General features: G+C 39.2%; 1 protein-coding gene across 1 annotated transcript in view; it reads right to left on the bottom strand.

Annotated features, from left to right (window-relative positions):
- LOC5575878 (irregular chiasm C-roughest protein) overlaps positions 1–16,139 on the bottom strand; it is a 158,072-nt gene that overhangs the window by 97,792 nt on the left and 44,141 nt on the right. The gene's annotated exons all lie outside the window — the stretch shown is intronic.

Genomic DNA, 16,139 nt, shown 5'->3' with positions numbered 1-16,139 from the left:
TGTACTAGAAGTAAAACCTTAAATTACATGCTTCCCATTCAAATATAAGTAAATATATTTTCCCGCTCAATCCAAAAATTTGGGTGTACAACCAAACCAACCAGTGCCAACAACACACAGTGAGTAAAATCAAAACAGTCATCGAACTTTTTAGAAGCTGTTGAATTATAATCTTGAAATGATGTGCATATTTCCGTTGGAATAATGCTCAATAAACCAATTGATGTAGATTCCATCCAGTGCAGAGCTCAAGTAGTAGGAATAATAATCCTTTTTTGTCATATTTTATTTATCAGTTTTTTTTTTGTCGGGGATGGACCTCGATATTCAAGGGACCATCGACTTATAGAATTATCGAGTTATAGAATATACCGACTTTAAAAATCACTAAATCGAAGGAACAAATTTCTGTATTTCCAATACATATATGTTCTCCTCTGTATGAAAACAATATTATTTGGTTGAAAGTATTTAAAAACTATTATTTGAAAACTTTTGTTGAAATGCTCGAAAAATCACGTTACTTTTATTGGTAATATTTTTTATTATTTTCATGTTTTTCAACTTTTATTACAACTTGTGTGTTAATTAGTACAATTAGACTACGTTTCCCCAAATTAGAAAGGTTTTAAAACAAATATCGAGTTATGGAGAGAAATTTACCTCTCACGTGTCATCGACTAGTGGAGATATCGAGTTATAGAAATATCGATTTATGGAGAGTATGATGTATGGACATTTGAAGGGACCGAAGAATCGATCGAGTTATAGAGTATATCGAGTTACAGAATATCGAGTTGCGGAGAGTCGACTGTATATCCATTTAAAAAAAAAAAAAAAACAGTAATTTTTCATGATTTTACGCGCTAAAAAGCTGGAACTGGCACATATTTGGAGTAAAAGATGAAAATAGACCACTCTCTAGGGTCTGCACAGGAAAACTGCACAATGGATGAGCATTCTGTCTGCAAATGATAAGCATGTTTCCATGGAAAATGCGTTCAATTACAGATTCTATTTCAGTGACTCTTAAATGATTCCGATTAAGGCTCTAATTTTGCCCCACTGTGCAACGGTATGTCATTTAAACTTTCCTCCCGTGGTACCAGAAAGATTAGTTAGTTTTTTTACCAACTCAGATCAAACACCGTCCGCTCTGACCGACCGGCCGGCCCCTAGTGGGGTTCCTGGGAGTCAAAGGAACTAGAGCGTTACCGCCGCTACTTTCTAGTAGCTGCAGCAGCAGCAGAGCCATCCATCCTCATTCAAACTGCCACCGGGGTCGGTTTGGATTCTAATTTATGACCCGTAAGATCCCAGAGAAAGCCGTTGCCGAATAGCTAAAATTCGGTCCACAAAAATTTCTGTTCTTCTGTTCGGCTCTGGCAGCAGCTCATTTCATGCTTGGATAAGCTTGAGAACGCATCAGGCAGCCATCGGATCGCACACACTTTGCATCAAGCATCGGGGCCCTCTCGCATCACTTGGCGACTCCACATATGATGATGATGATGAAACTGAGAGTGAAATTATACGAGCATTATCTAAAGTGGTTTATGCTGTTTTGGTCGGACTTTATTGGAGCCCAGCGAATGTGTCTGGGTATGATTTCGGATGTTTTTACCCATAATGATCCCAGAAGCTTCAATCATCTTGGGGGTGATGGGAAACGGCAGACTTACACGAGTTGATCAATCTAAAAACACAGAAAAAAAAACTAGTGCAAGTTGAAGTGGAAAATGGTTTACACTGACGAGGCCAATCCAGCCACAGAAGCGGGCGAGTGAGCCATGATTATGATGATTGGAGGGGGTCAATTGATGGCATGTTTCGAAATGATGAAGATTGCAGTGCTGCAGCAGCATCCATTGAAAATGTGTGTGTTTGTTCTTGAGTTTTAATGGGCCCTTGTGTAATTTGGCAGCTCTCGGATGTCTCGGATGTGAAGCAGCTGCAAACACGTATCCTCTCCCTTGTCTGTACTGGGGGATAATTATGTGCGAAGATATCCATTTCATGTGACGGATACATGAGCTGAACGAATAACATGCATATCTGGTTGGAGATTTGACTTTTGCATTAGCGACTGAAGTTTTTAGAGAGAGTAATGTTATCTGTGAAATTGTAATGCATTGGATTTACATAACATCAGTATCAACTACAGTCAGCGACAGTTAGTATTCTATTGCAGTTTACCCATACAAAATGTCCTAGTTTAGGTCTCTGTGTTTCAGCTTCTTTCAGAGTTCCAGTGACATGGGTGAATACAATACTTTTTCAAAACATTCAACAGTACATTTTTATTTTGAAAGTACTGCAAATTCCGCAGATTCGTATTTTTTAACACATTAAAACCGATTTATGTAGTAAATTCAGAACATAAATCAGCATACAAGCTGATAAACTTGCATACAAGTTCCATGAACTAATATATAATGCATTTTTTATAAACCTCAAAAACCTGTCGTATGTTTGAAATCGGTAATAGATTCAGCAACCCCAAAGTAAGCAAATTGTAGATTTCTCGCGATACCTTGAAGGTTCATACCCAGATCTTCGTAAGTCCTAGTGAGCTCTTGGAGTGTAATACATGATCGTAGAATTTTCCATCATGTTCCAAGGGATTATCCGTGGGATTTCGAAGATTCCCTGGTTGGATTCATAGGTATTCATAGGGAATCAACTGAACTGCTCAGCTCCGAAGAACAAATGCTTCCTTAAATCATGATTTTTCCTAGATCTGAAAGGAAGGGTTTGGAGTGGTCTATGTTGAAGCCTTAGCTTCTTCAAAGCACAAAAGTTTTAATATATCTGTGGTAGTTCTGAAGAAGGATTCTACTGAAATCCGATCTTGATGATTATTTTCACTTCATCTTAATATCTGTCTGCCTTATTGGACACGTTTTACTCAAAGAGGATCGAGATGGCTCGCGTAATTAGTTGAGCTAAGTACCACTGGTTAAACTACAACGATGACTATTAATAGTGGTTCTTAACTCCAAAAATGGTGCCAAAATTATTGGCTTAAACTCAAACAGGTGGTGCACTGCTTGAAATAAAAACAGAAGTCATAATGCCCCGTCCAAAGCTCCGCCTCATCGGTTGGATGATGAATTCAGAATTTTCCCCATCCCGTCAATAGCTACTCATAAGATGATGAAATTATACCACCTCCCAATTAAGCCGACCCCCAACTGCAGTTAACATTTCAATTCCACGAGAGTGGCAGCGTGCGGTAGAACTGTTTCCAGATTTGCATTGCATCCACTTCAAAGCACCATCAATTTATCCAGTCAGTGGTACGGGAGGCCAATGTCCCAAAGCGTTGAATACGACACTTTCAGTTTTGTAGCTTCCAATTTTTTCCAAACCCGCACTGTGACTGGATGGACCACCCAACTAGCAGCCTTTAATGGGGGCCTGCCTGGTTGCGGAGGAGCAGCGTATTTGACCGCGAGCTCGGCTACAATTGATTGTATTCCTCGCGCCTCCCAAACGATACACTCCCAAGTGGACGAGACCGCCGATGCAGAAATGCTTATGAACTCATACGGGATGACGACGATGATGATGTTGATGATCAGCTCTGCGCGGGTGCGCGATGTGAATATTCTGACAAGCCGATGGGGATGGAACAGTGATTATCAAACTGTGGGCTGCGGCCTAGTAAATTTGTAATTGGATTACAATACTCTAGTAGAAGCAATTCCAACGGCAGAATTTCATTTGATGAATGCTCTTCAGGATATTTTTAAGCTCAATACTCTAATAGCCCTACTTGTTTTTTCTCTTCTAGAATTCCTTCTACGATTAATTTGGTCTAAACCGACTCTAGTCACCTTTGTACCCAACTGGTTACTCACGCAGATTTTGATTCTGATCATGTCCCTGTTACATTACAAATATCTTTTGAAGCGACTCTCAATTCTATCGGCGCCATTTTCAATTATAGTAATCTGGATGTTAACATTTTTTGCAAACACTTGATACTGACAATGCTTACGAAACTTTAACAAATTCTTCTCTTCAAGCAAGGGCCATTGTAATACCAATATGTGATGTAAAATTGATATCCGTCATTATAGACAATGATCTTGATCTTGATCCATCTTATAAACGTGAATAGAAGGCACTTTTAACGCACTCGCGATTCTGCTTTGAAAATTGTATGGCAGGATCTTCATAAAGGAATGTAAAAACGGCCTGTCATGAAACAAACATTTTGAAAGTAAAGTTTTTCTGGCCTTCTGAATATTACCTTAAATTAGAAAAAAACAGGATCCATGATAAAGTATAACGTATTTTAAATATCCAATTACGAAAAAGCTCAAAAACTTGCCATGCAGTTTGAAAGCACGCACAACTTTAATTTTAAGTAAACTTGAGAACCTCTGGCACAGCAGCTCATAGAGAAGGAAGGAGAGGAAAAATGCTGTCACATCAGTGGAAACTATGACCGCGTGGCATATAAGCCCACCCACCCCATCCAGTTCTGCCACAATGATAGAACAAATTGCTTTGACATCTCGCAGGGGACCCAAAGTGCAATGTGCCACCGCTGGTGTTGGTGTTGGGGCCAGGTCAATTCTAGCTGGTGGGCACTAGCTGGCTACTACAATATAGCGTATGTATCCAGAGATGCGATAGAACAGCCGAACAACTCCTGACCAGCCGGCTCGATCTCGGACAGCAATCAAGCGTAACTCCAGCAGCATAAAGCAAGGATGCGTTGGAGCGTAAAATAAAAGAGTGAAATTGCTTTCGCCTGCCCGTGATGATGCTCGGTGCTTGGCACAATGTCGCCTGTGTTCATTGGCGTGCACTTGACGTTTGTTCGTAGTTTGGGCACTTGCGATTTAATTCGGCTTTAATTTTATGTAATTTCGGGGTGATGGCATTTGTTTGAAAAAAGTTTGACCAATACCATACTAACAACATTTTTTTCAGCGGAAAGTTGGCTCCATGTTTAGGAGTTTATTGTAATATTGTAATATTGTAACCCGATGATCTCATTCTTTTTTCTTTGAAGACTTTTTTGGAATGTAATCTATACACCTTAATAAGGGTATGAGATATACAATTTTTGCATGTCGATACCGAACGAGACACGGAATTTACAGAACTGTCAATGACGAAACGATAGGAATTTCAAAATAATCGGTAAAACTTCATACGTAATCTTAAAAAAAAAAACATTTTGCTCCTTTGCAAACAATGGTAGCTGTTAAAATCTAGTTTTACGACTAGTTGCGTCCTTTTTTTTTGCAATTTTGTAAAAGACCACTTGAGGATATCAGAACTCAAATCGGGATGCGTTGACCATTGTTTTGCAATTACTGAAAATCGTTGTGTAACGATGCATTACGCAACGCAACAATTCCGTAAAAAATAACGTTTGGAAAATGCTGCATACTTAATTGCAGGAAAGTATGCTGTTTCAAGAGTTGTATAATAGAAAAGCGTTGCGTTACGACTCTTTTAGCATTGAATAATTCATTACAGGAAAGTAGGCCACTTCATGACAAATTGACCTGATGAAAAACAGCCTATTACTTGTGTCGAGAGCACAGCGAGCAGCAGCGGAAATTAATTCAAGCCGACGGATCTTCCCAGAGAGTAATTTCACAGTTGGCGTTATTGGTAGACTTCAGTATTGTGGATGTAATTCAGGAGCACAATTATTGGTTTACTAAACACAGTTTTATTTGATGTCCAAATACTAATTACTAATTTATTACGCTTAACATTACTTCACTAATAGTTTCAAATTCAACAAATTCAATTTCACACTTCAGTTCGAGATTTCACAAAACTTTGCTTCTTGTGTGGCGTTCGGATCCACTTCCCATGATGGCGTCGAGATGGTGCTTCGCGGCGAGAAAAGAGGCCGATGTCGCTTTTCCATTCCCCTTTTATATTAGGTGTCCCGGAAGAAGGTTGTTCGCCATGATGAGCTTCTACCTACGTTTTGGGCGTTTATCTCAACCGATGTCGACTAGATATGATGCTGTTGCTGACGTATAGGTGGCGCATAGTTTCGCTTCGTGGTATGCACGAACAACTTGGAAAAGACTAATATGCCAGGTCGGACAAACAATTACAGCGTTTTTTTTTCTCAAGGAAATTCAAGTTTTACAACTGCCATGAGCTGTCATAGCAAGCTTGTGTTTGATATGGAGTTTGAATAGCTGCCTATGGTTGTTAATTTAAAGATTGGACTCGGAAAAAATGCTACACTTTTTTCTTGGTTGTAACTTTTTATCGCATCAGTAAAAATTAATGAAATTTCGGGTAATACTAGTTTAGAGTGTTATGTTTATGTGTGCAATCGCGATCTGTCAATAAGTTTTCAAGATGCGTTCGAAACAAGAAGAGCTACGTCAGTAACTCTTGGGCGCGGTGAACGATAATCCTGGGCAGTCACACAGATGGATCGGCAAAAGGCTTGGAATCCACCATTCCATCGTGTCCAGCGTTGTGAAGATGTTCAAGGAGACGGAGACATCGAGCCGCCGCGCTGGAAGGCGCGGAAGATAAGGCAGTACTTTAAGAATAACCCGAACCTTTCAACTCGAGACGTGGCCAATAAGGTCAATTAGTTGACGAACCACTACAGCAGACCATGAAGCGGGCTGGGCTAGGTCAGGAAGACGCAAAACCGGACTGACAAGCAAAAAACGGTGGCCAAATTTCGTACGCGGAAGCTGTACCGTGAGTGGCTGTTCGAGTCAGGCTTTATCGTCATGGACGACGAGACATACATCAAGGCGGACACCAGACAAATTCCTGGCCTCGAGTTTTTTTGTCGGTACGTCCCGCATGGAGGTTCCGGAAAAGTTCCGGATGAGAAAGATGGACAAATTCGCGAAGAAGTACCAGTAGTGGCAGGCTATCTGCGATTGTGGACGGTACAGCAAGCCGTTCGTTACAACCGGCACCATAAACGGGCAGATTTATTGAGAAGAATGCTTGCAGAAGCGCTTGCTGACCTTCCTCCGCTCGCACAGAGGTCACACACTGTTCTGGCCGGATCTCGCTTCGTGCCATTACGCAAGGCTGTACGAAGCAAAAACCTTTAATGCGATCCCGAAGGAAGCGAACCCGCCAAATAGACCAGAGCTTTGTCCGATCGAAAAGTTTTTGGTACCGTTTCCTAAGGTGAAGATGAATCGAAGCCAAACCTCAAATTTTCAAAAGCACAAATCGGGAGAGCCAAACATCCGTTTAAGCTGAAAACTTAATCGATTGGTCACTAGCTGGTGGTGACCAATCGATTAGGTTTTCAGCTCAATCGGGTATTCGGTTCTCCAGATTTGTGCTCTTGAAAATTTGAGGTTTGGCTTCGATTCATCTTCACCTTAATTTCAAACGACTGCGTTTTGTATCCTACAAGAGGTTATGGGCGACTCATGGAAGGAAACGGTTCACGAAATAATTCCGTTTCCCTGAACCGGGTACGAAAATTAGAAGTTCTGTTTAGAGAGATTCCTGAAGTCGGTTGAGCTTTTCGATGCGATTACCAAGAACCCATCAGCTGCTGCGGAAGGCCTGGAAAAGTTTCAGAAAATGGACAATAAGGCGACGAACGTAATTAACATGGACGAAGATGTAGACCTTGTAGATCTGATCCGCGGGAAGACTAAAGCAAAGGAAAGCTGTGCCTTTTACTCGAAGAAGTCGCTGTCCTGGCAAACGTTAGTTCGGAAGCAGCATGCAAGACTCAAGATGACAGAATCGGTAAAGGATCATTTGAAGGTGTTCAACGAAATGGTGAGACAACTGAAGTCAGCCGGTGTCAAGCTAGAAGAGGCCGATATGGTTTCTCAACTGTTTGTGTTATTGCTCGAATCCAACGACCCACTCGTTACGGCGTTGGAGAAAACTGATGCGAAAGAGCTAACCCTGGACGTTGTACGTGAGCAATTGCTGACTGAAGAGCTGAAGAAAATCGACAAAATGGCAGATACGGTAGAAAAAAATCTGCGACCTTTGCCGGATTCAAGCAAAGGATTTGAAGAAATTGTTTATAAAAACAAACAGATGTCATTTCGTCTTCGCAATTTTTTTTTTGAATTTCTAAAATCTAGTCTAGTAACCTTTGATAATGGGCATATCGACATACGGAGAGAAAATTGGGAACGAAAATTACATCGAGATATGGAGAGATCGAGATAAGGAGGATATCGAGATATGGAGAGTGAAAATAAATGCAGAATGAAGGGACCAAAAAAATCATCGACATAGGGAAATATAGCGAGATGTAGAACATAGAGATATGGAGAGTCGACTCGTCGACATTGACTCAAAAAATGTAAATAAGCAGTTTCTCATATTAAAAAAAAACGAATTTAATGCTATTTTACTAGTTTTATTTCACAGTTAAGAGAGTGGCATGAGAGAATGATTACTCAGTGTGAAATGGCTTGAGAACGGATCAACGTATTGACGTATTTCACTGTTGGCAATACGAAGTTTGCTGGGACCACTAGTTAGAAATGTAAACCAATCATCTCATTGTTTTTGACACAGAGCATCGATTATGGATACTGCAATATATTTTGCAGTATCCATAATCGATGCTCTGCATTGCAGTATCCATAATCGATGCTCTGTGTCAAAAACAATGAGATGATTGGTTTACATTTCTAACTAGTGGTCCCAGCAAACTTCGTATTGTCAACAGTGAAAAACTTACGTCAATACGTTGATCCGTTCTCAAGCCATTTCATTACATACAAACACCAGTCCATTTATATTTATATAGATTCCTGGCTCTGCACAGCAGCGCCAAAAATTTTCTTATGAAGAAAGCAACAGACTTCTGATAATGATAACGATAATTTCTGAACATAATATGATAAAATGTAGTTAAGGTACCGTGGGGTAAGTGGATACAGAAAAATCAATAGTTAGCTTCATTGTTATGTACAGCTAACGTGAATAATGTAACTCAAACTTTTTTCCGTGGATAACAAATAAGGGACTATTATACTTCAAATCGTCATTTATTCCGATTTTTTTGATTGTTATGTATTGAGTATGAGATACTTAAAAATTTGCGCCAAATGATCCACTTGTCCCACCATGGTGGGGTAAGTGGATCACCATTAAAAAAAATCTGTTCTCGAAACAAATGTAGTGTGATTATGTTTAATAAGAATCATATAACCCTCGTTTTTGTTATTAGTGCTAGTAATGTTATATTTTAATACTTTAAAATTAAAAAATATCTTCATAAAATCAAAATATTATGAAAAGTATGTATATATTAATTCATACTAATTTTAACAAAAAAATACATTGTAAGTAGAAAAATTTGGAGAAAATTCATCCATTTATACGCACAAGTTATACAGAAGTACTGTAATATAATTATTAATGATATTTTCAAAAAAACTCTTGGTTTAAAAATATTAGTTACATTTATTTTTGAATAACAAACTGAAATCGTTCTATTTTATTTATGAATATATGTGTATCATCTGTCTAGAACAATTTATATGTTCAAATAAGGTACGATACTATGCTTTCGATTGGAAAATTAGTATATTTTGCTCTTTTACTACTCAACTTAGATAAACCACGAAAAGTTTCGTGTGAATTTTGAAATTATTATTCTTTTTATATTTTTTTATACCAGAAAGGTTAAATGAACTTTTAGGTGGATTAATTCAAATTTTCTATGGTCAATTTGACAAATTCAAGCTGGAAATGGAACAAAATAAAGGAAAACAATATTTGCGGATATTGAAGCTTTTTAAAATTCTCGTAATCAGTCTGCCAATAAATGATAATTATTCTTGATCCACTTACCCCACCCCGTTGAAAAGTAGGGGTAAGTGTACCATGTCCAATATATTTGTATTTATTTATAAAAATGACATATTTTTCATTGTGATTCATTCAATTAGAATTGAAATGCTCACCATGTGTCGAAAAAAATAATAGAATTAGTTTTTAGACAGAGATACAATGGATTTTTGATTGATGAAAACAATTTTCAAATTAATTACTTTTTGCAGCTAACAAGTTTGCTTGTGTTAGTGTACGTGTAGTACCAGTTTTGCAACAGTATCAGTGTGGGCGTAAAAACATAACCTAAAACGAAGCAATGGTGCGAAAACATTCAACATATTCAAGTATTTATGCTTAATATTGACAAATGATCCACTTACCCCACTGATACACTTCCCCCACTGTACCTTATTTGAATAATTAAGTAGCATGTTAAGGTGAAGATGAATAGAAGCAAAGCCTCAAATTTTCAAGAGCACAAATCTGGAGAACCAAAAATCCGTTTGAGCTGAAAACTTAATCGATTAGTCACTAGCTGGTGGTGACCAATAGGGTAACGACTGTTTATTTCGTTCTTAAACGCTAACAGTTGGCGCCAGCGGCAAAAAGTACAGGCAACAACCTTTCGAACATTCAGTTTCGTCCACTGGCCGCCGTGCGACGACACTGTTGTTTGTATCCCTCTCACTGATCGCGCTACGCTGGATTCTCAAATTACTCAAACTTTCAACACAAGCGCATGAAAGAATGGTAATCGGAGAACTGTCAAAACGTATGGAAAATAATGAAAAACGTAAATTACTTGCAATTTGAAAGCTGGATCAAAAAAGTAGTGATTAGAAATCAAGTGCAAAGTGAATACATAACTTTTTGTGTTTAGTTCATCTTCCGTGGTGCTTTCTTTGCTTCAGGATTTCGTGTTTACTACCACTGAAAAAGAGCCATCTTTTGCCTTTTCAGTTTTGAATATCGCCTTATTGATTAAGTTTTTAGCCTAAATGTGTGTTCGGTTCTCCAGATTTGTGCTTTTGAAAATTTGAAGCTTGGCTTCGAATTATCTTCACCTGAAAGAATCTGGATACTAAGAAATAACAAATAAAGTGAAAAATTTGAACAAATGAATAAAAAAAAAAATGCAATTTATTGCCTACTAATATCAAACCATAAAAACTGTAAGCAAGAAATTTCAAATTTGGATTGTTCGAAATATCGCAAACTCTTAATACTCACAAATCAATCAAAATAACAAAAAACGCTAACTGCTTGTATGAGCTATAAGGATTTCTTTTATTTATACAAAACAAATTTTAACAAAAAAAGTTCAAAATCTGACAAATATTTTTCATAGGTTGAAACTTAATGGCGTTTCCTTCATTACTTCAAAATGTTTTAACATCATTCATTATTTTATTCCATCAGGTGCCCAGGATTTTTTTTAGCACAGTTCGTTTCTAAGCACGCCCATGCTTTGTTAGATGCAATGGTAGAGAGTAAGTGATGCAAATAGAGGTACGATCTCAACAAAGTAGAGGATTAAATCGTGCTGAACAAAAGAATGAAACTACAAGCGTCTGGTGACTGACTTTCGAGCAGGCCTGATACAAATAATTGTACAAGTAGTATCGGCAGCACCCGAGCTGGATAATTGGTTAGCCCAATTATTGTGTATTGCTGTTACCAACTTTAGTTTCCCTTTGATGTATGATGGTAGAAGTCACACTCTTCACGTACTATCGAAACCCAAACTGCCCCTCCAGTGACCAAACAAACTAGAATAACATACACTTAATGGTTTACAACTTTACTTCATGTCGTGTGACGAGTGGGGGTTCCTGCTTGTCGACTGGTTATACAGTTACGCCACAGTAACGAATCAACTTAGACTTTTAGAAGATAAATTGATTGAAAGTCATTCTTCTTCCTCCACCTACAGGTATACTCCTCACCTGAAAACAAAACCGTGTAAGTCGATTGTAATTCATTGCAAAACCTTTCAGAATAATAATGGTTTATGCAAGTTTTTTTTTTTGCGTAACATAAAAATAGCTTGATGAGAAATTGTGCGTTGAATCCAGCACTGATCCACATCTGTGAGCTAACTATACCGCCAGTAGTGTCATCGGACCTCCGCCGGATGGCCAACGGGCCGAGAGAGAGCTAAAATTAGTTGATTGATTATTCGGAAGCTGTCACCCTTTGACTCCTGCAGAGCTGAAACCGGAGACGGGGGAAAAGTTTTTCTTGTCGCGTGAATTGATTCTCTCACTCATCAGTTGGGAAGCAGAAGACCGAACGCCATCAGGGCTTTTCTTTTTCCGTCCGTTTTTCCAGGGAGGAAGTGGTATCGAGTTGATGGAAAGTGAAAAAGACTCAGTTCTGAGCAGCAAAGGAAAAAAATGTACCTACCAAATGAATTGCTCTCCATAGGGAGAGTCACAGTTTCAGCGGGGCGAGTGCTCGGATAGACGATAGAACTTCCCACCTTCAGTTCGGTTTCTCATCACCGCTGCTATCAGAAATCGAGTCCACATAGGCACAAGACGGGGCAAATGGAAAATTAATATTGTCACCGGGGAGAGACACAACGGTACACCAAGTGGAAACTCCGGCTCCGGCGTAGAAAGTGGTTGAATGTGCAGGAAATAATTTAATAAGTGTTCGGGGAAAGATGAAAGAAATTAATAATGAATGGCTCTATGAAGAGGGCAATTAATAGCCACTGTGTTTGGAACTGCTGTTAAGAGTCTTAGAGACTTTGGGGCAGCGTTTTGTGACACCAGCTGGGATCGTGGCTGGGGACTAATTTGGTGATAGCGATGGGGGTTTCGGCTTGGTCTGGACATTACATGATATGGAGATTGTGTCGATTTGATTGCGATGAGGGTTATTTAAAGCATAAAGAACTGAACTATCGATAATTTAAAGGTATGCAACATAGATTTTGTGTCAGGCGGGTGTATAATTCTGCTTCTGCTCTTCGCAGAATATAAAATGTCTTAACATGAAATGGGAGGCAAAGGAACTTTTTCAATGTGGATACATTTGAAAAAAATGTTTTTAGTTAAGTCATTGGTTTGGTCAAGAGCTATGCCAAGAGCTTGAAATATTTAAAGCCTACTAATTAATTCTCCATTTCTATAGACCCTTAAGATATCAAACTTTATGATTAATTGCTTACCCTTTAAAAAATAAAAGTTTCTTTGCAAGCGCTACCATGCGGTGAGATTCAGAACTTAGCAATATTTGGATTAAATTTCAGTTAATATTTCAGCTCTTTATCAATATTTACATTATTTTTGAAACTTACTCGATTTAAAGCAATGAAGCACTCTATTTTGAATTTTTGAAATACTCAAATACTTAGCATCTAGATTCCAAGCATTATAATGCAGATGTAAAAATGACTTTACCCTGAAGCTTATGAGTTATCAGCAGGCTTGATAATACTTCTCAACATTAACAGAGTTCGGTGACATACTCTAGAGCAGCGTGATGCCTTTGCCTCTTTGCGAGGGAGCGGAAAAATGCTAAGCAGAGAGGCAACGAAAAACGAGCAAGGAAGATGCACCTCAGGAAAACGTCAAAATCGCGTAAATTTTGCATCGCAGAGGAGTTTTTATCTAGCCTGGTTATCAGGTACCATTTATCAGGTACATTTAATCAAAACTCAGTAATGAATTTATTCAGAATACAACGTTTTGTTATTACAAATTTCTATTGAAGGTAGCGACGGAAGTAGCCAGCAATGAGTAGTCGAGTTAAGATTATTAATTTATTCCAATTTATTCGTTCAAAGAGAGCAGAAATATTTCAACTGTAGGGTGATGTACTAGTATCCATCATATTAAGCATTGATCAGTGAGAACTGCAATTTTCCCAGTATTGCAGTTAATGATGCTGATACAAACCGATGCCAAACAATTCTTTCTCAAAACGGCTTTAGCATTGTACAATAACATTTTGATAAATCTTGATCTCTTTTTGGAAATAATGCAAAGAAAATGCATCTTACCGTATTCTCAATCCGTCGTATCGTTTTCAACTCCGTCGCAATCAGTTTCCAGATTCGTCTCACAACTTACGACTCACTGTGTGTATTGAGTGGTCAAAACACAACATATCAACGCTATAATAAAATATTTTACTAGAATATATAGATCTAAGGCATCTCCCTCCATTCCTTCAGCATGATGGAATATACTAATTTCCTTTAAAATTAATTGTTCGTCATCAAAATTCAGCCCGAACATATGAACACAATTCCTTTTGACCGTACAATTATGGCATTTGCTCACAGTACAGCGCAAACAACACAATCAAAGGAATCGTATTTTTACGTCGAGCGTCGCGCACACATTGATGCACACAAGCTTTTTTTCTCAGTACGACGGATTCAACTTTGTTTACATTCTTAATTATACGCGGCAGTAGAGGAAATTTCGTAAAATTTGGTGATTTTTTGAAGTTTTACGGCGTGTGATTGGAATGAAATCCTCCAGTGAAGAAGTACGAAGGTTTTCCATAGTGAAAATAAGTGCCCGGCGAAGTAAGTCACCCACGGGGGCGGGAAGAAACTTGTGTTGGATAGTGGTGTGGCTCAGTCGATCGCTAAGCATTTCTCCCAAATCGTGTTCGTCCATGCGATTTCGGTAAAAAAAAGTGCAAAGTGGATGATTGAACTAAAGTTATTTACCAAAATACAGTAGTTTTATTGCATTTTTGGTGTACAAGTGTACAAACCATAACAGCTTTCACAAAATTACACTTGGATAATGAATCTATGTTGCAGGTAAGTTTGAATATCCGCCGTAGTGGAACATATAAAGTTTGATACGACGAATAGTAGCGCTTACGACGAAGAAGAACAAAACCCTAGTTAGTCACTATCATCAGGTTATGAGCCGGAGTACATCAAGTTTACTTAAAGGACGAACAATTCCGCCAAGTCAAACGAAAATGAAAAAATATCGGAGTTACGAGTCTAAACGACGTCAATTATTCAGACTGGAAGTTTGAAGTGGAGCTGTTTCTGGTTCGTGAGAAGCTGTGGGAAAATTCACTCACTCACCCGAACGCTACCGATAAAATATTGCAAAGTATCTGCTGCCACCGAATATTCAGTGGCAGCCGAACGCTAATAGGGTGAGCGTAATCCCGACGAATCGCAAACGATTGAGATAAACCAAAAATTGGAGAAACGGCAACTTCGCTCTTGTATGCGTGTTGAAGTGAGCGAGGAGAACGCAATAATCGAGTAAAGATGTTTCCTATGCTTGCGCTGTGGAAGTTTGTGGACCCTGGTGTACGACCGGCACTGCGAGCAGGAACAGAGACGATTCCGGAACGTCTTGTGCGTAGACAGAGACAAGTGGGCGAGAGCCACAGCCGAGCTACTTGTCAAGTCTACGCAGTACAGCCTTATCAAGAATATAAAAACCGACCCAGGCATTTGAGAATCGATCCGGATAGCTCACGAGTAACAGAGAAGAACTAGCAAAACCCTGTTCTCAGGAAGGTAATGCGAATGGACGGTGAGGACATTGGAGCGTACGTTAGTCGTATGGAGGATCATTTTGAGAAACTCGCGTTCACTGGTCAAGAGCTCGACAAGGATCTGAAGGTTAACCCGTTTCGTTTTCAACACTGGTCATCGCGTTGGAGGGTCGTCCGGATACGGATCTGACGATGTAATTTATCAGAGGTAAGCCGGTTGATAAAGTGGCTCGGCGCCGGCCTTCAAGTGGTCTGGAATCAGCGTTGGGAACGAAGTTCAAGAAGAAGCCAGTTCAGTGCCACTTTTGTCAGAAGACCGGGCACAAGCCAAAGGATTGTCGTCAGTGGATGGATCGACAGACAGCGGAAGAAACAGAGAAGTCTCCATAAAGCTAAAGGAGCGTAAAAGAGTAATGAGGAGTTTGTGTTTTGTCAAACCCCGGACTGCAGATGGAGGAGGACCTTCGCAGTGGATCATAGATACTGGAGCGTTAAACCATATGTGCAACGAAGAATCCAAGTTTGTGGACATCGATTTAAGCGTCGTCGTTGAAATCGATGTATGATTATGGATGCGAAGCTACCATACAAGTTCTGGGCGGAAACAGTCAATACAGCAAACTATCTACAAATCTTCTTCCAACGGCTGCAGTGAAGCAGATGCCATACGAACTGTGGCATGAAAAGAAACCGCTTTTGGCTCATCTGGAAGTTTCATGTTACCAAAGAGAAGATATCGAAGCTGAATCCACGAGCGGTGAAGATGGTCTTCGTTGGATGTACGATTCGTTCCAGATGACATGATGCCAGATGATGAAGATGAAATTACCGTTGAGCAGCAGTTCAATGAG

Source organism: Aedes aegypti, chromosome 1 (genome assembly GCF_002204515.2).
Source record: "Aedes aegypti strain LVP_AGWG chromosome 1, AaegL5.0 Primary Assembly, whole genome shotgun sequence".
NCBI classification, from domain to species: Eukaryota; Metazoa; Arthropoda; class Insecta; order Diptera; family Culicidae; genus Aedes; species Aedes aegypti.
Note: the sequence above shows the minus strand (reverse complement) of the source record. Positions and strands in the feature narration are given on the sequence as shown.